At 39.6% G+C, this 2,500-nt stretch overlaps 4 non-coding genes across 4 annotated transcripts in view; all 4 read left to right on the top strand.

Annotated features, from left to right (window-relative positions):
- TRNAC-GCA (transfer RNA cysteine (anticodon GCA)) overlaps positions 1 to 48 on the top strand; it is a 72-nt gene extending 24 nt beyond the window's left edge. The window contains exon 1 of the tRNA in view: positions 1 to 48. This exon is cut by the window's left edge and continues 24 nt beyond it. This is a non-coding gene — a tRNA (tRNA-Cys).
- Positions 49 to 607: 559 nt separating this feature from the next.
- On the top strand, positions 608 to 679 carry TRNAC-GCA (transfer RNA cysteine (anticodon GCA)). The gene has a single exon. It is a non-coding gene; the product is annotated as a tRNA-Cys (tRNA).
- Positions 680 to 1,401: 722 nt separating this feature from the next.
- TRNAC-GCA (transfer RNA cysteine (anticodon GCA)) lies at positions 1,402 to 1,473 on the top strand. The gene has a single exon. It is a non-coding gene; the product is annotated as a tRNA-Cys (tRNA).
- A 717-nt stretch (positions 1,474 to 2,190) lies between these two features.
- TRNAC-GCA (transfer RNA cysteine (anticodon GCA)) lies at positions 2,191 to 2,262 on the top strand. Its single transcript has one exon. It is a non-coding gene; the product is annotated as a tRNA-Cys (tRNA).
- The last annotated feature ends 238 nt before the right edge of the window (positions 2,263 to 2,500 follow it).

The following is a 2,500-nucleotide window of genomic DNA, read 5'->3' as shown; positions in this document are numbered from 1 at the left end:
ATTCGACTGCAGATCGAGAGGTCCTTGGTTCAAATCCGAGTGCCCCCTTGACATGATCTATCTCTTATCTCTTTACATAAACCAATACTCTCAAGGCAGTAATAAAGAGAACTACAATAATCAAAATATCCCGTTATGCTGCAGAATCGTAGTAACTTGGTGAAAGTTCACATGCTCCCTCCAAGCAACCACATTTCTGAAGTGTTCTTTTCTTTACATATCCAAAGTAAATTTGTTTTTTCTTTCCATACGTATTTTAAAGGATCCTGCAAAAGAACAGCAAAAGCTACAAAATGTCTACAATGTAAGTCCTCCACTCAAATTAGCAAAGCAGAAGAACTTTGGGCTTCTACATCTGCTGCCAAATACACATGTGCTGGGGTCTAATGCACTTCCTGACGATTAACACATTTCCAAGCTGCCTACAATATTAATTCAATTTGCATGCAACCTGGATTTATTACTGTCTCATTGACCATCTCTAGTCTCTAAGAGTTATCATTTAACTCTGTCCAACCTTAACAAACTCCAAGTTAACGCTTGAAATGCTTTCATGGACTACATGAGAGAAACTATTTAAAATGGTCCGAAAAGCTGAACAGAGTGTGGGGGTATAGCTCAGTGGTAGAGCATTCGACTGCAGATCGAGAGGTCCTTGGTTCAAATCCGAGTGCCCCCTTGACATGATCTAGCTCTTTGCTCTTTCTCTAAACTCTTTACATAAACCAATACTCTCAAGGCAGTAATAAAGAGAACTACGTTCATCAAAATATCCCGTTATGCTGCAGAATCGTAGTAACTTGGTGAAAGTTCACATGCTCCCTCCAAGCAACCACATTTCTGAAGTGTTCTTTTCTTTACATATCCAAAGTAAATTTGGTTTTTCTTTCCATACGTATTTTAAAGGATCCTGCAAAAGAACAGCAAAAGCTACAAAATGTCTACAATGTAAGTCCTCCACTCAAATTAGCAAAGCAGAAGAACTTTGGGCTTCTACATCTGCTGCCAAATACACATGTGCTGGGGTCTAATGCAGTGGCAGAAATGGCAACTGCAGAATGAGAAGTTTCTGGGTCTGACGAAAGTGTCTCTTGCGGCCATGGTCCGTAACATGCTCATCATTCTAGCTTTCATGCAGATTATTATGCAAATTGTGAGCGTCATGGAAGTGGTACATTCAAATACACTTCCTGACGATTAACGCATTTCCAAGCTGCCTACAATATTATTTCAATTTGCATGCAACCTGGATTTATTACTGTCTCATTGACCATCTCTAGTCTCTAAGAGTTATCATTTAACTCTGTCCAACCTTAACAAACTCCAAGTTAACGCTTATTTGCTTTCATGGACTACATGAGAGAAACTATTTAAAATGGTCAGAAAAGCTGAACAGAGCGTGGGGGTATAGCTCAGTGGTAGAGCATTCGACTGCAGATCGAGAGGTCCTTGGTTCAAATCCGAGTGCCCCCTTGACATGATCTTGCTCTTTCTCTAAACTCTTTACATAAACCAATACTCTCAAGGCAGTAATAAAGAGAACTACGTTAATCAAAATATCCCGTTATGCTGCAGAATCGTAGTAACTTGGTGAAAGTTCACATGCTCCCTCCAAGCAATCACATTTCTGAAGTGTTCTTTTCTTTACATATCCAAAGTAAATTTGTTTTTTTCTTTCCATACGTATTTTACAGGATCCTGCAAAAGAACAGCAAAAGCTACAAAATGTCTACAATGTAAGTCCTCCACTCAAATTAGCAAAGCAGAAGAACTTTGGGCTTCTACATCTGCTGCCAAATACACATGTGCTGGGGTCTAATGCAGTGGCAGAAATGGCAACTGCAGAATGAGAAGCTTCTGGGTCTGACGAAAGTGTCTCTTGCGGCCATGGTCCGTAACATGCTCATCATTCTAGCTTTCATGCAGATTATTATGCAAATTGTGAGCGTCATGGAAGTGGGACATTCAAATACACTTCCTGACGATTAACGCATTTCCAAGCTGCCTACAATATTAATTCAATTTGCATGCAACCTGGATTTATTACTGTCTCATTGACCATCTCTAGTCTCTAAGAGTTATCATTTAACTCTGTCCAACCTTAACAAACTCCAAGTTAACGCTTGAAATGCTTTCATGGACTACATGAGAGAAACTATTTAAAATGGTCAGAAAAGCTGAACAGAGTGTGGGGGTATAGCTCAGTGGTAGAGCATTCGACTGCAGATCGAGAGGTCCTTGGTTCAAATCCGAGTGCCCCCTTGACATGATCTAGCTCTTTGCTCTTTCTCTAAACTCTTTACATAAACCAATACTCTCAAGGCAGTAATAAAGAGAACTACGTTCATCAAAATATCCCGTTATGCTGCAGAATCGTAGTAACTTGGTGAAAGTTCACATGCTCCCTCCAAGCAACCACATTTCTGAAGTGTTCTTTTCTTTACATATCCAAAGTAAATTTCTTTTTTCTTTCCATACGTATTTTAAAGGATCCTGCAAA

This window comes from Hyperolius riggenbachi, chromosome 7, assembly GCF_040937935.1.
Source record: "Hyperolius riggenbachi isolate aHypRig1 chromosome 7, aHypRig1.pri, whole genome shotgun sequence".
In the NCBI taxonomy this organism is placed as follows: domain Eukaryota; kingdom Metazoa; phylum Chordata; class Amphibia; order Anura; family Hyperoliidae; genus Hyperolius; species Hyperolius riggenbachi.
The sequence above is the reverse complement of the archived record's forward strand: the minus strand, read 5'-3'. Positions and strand labels throughout refer to the sequence as shown.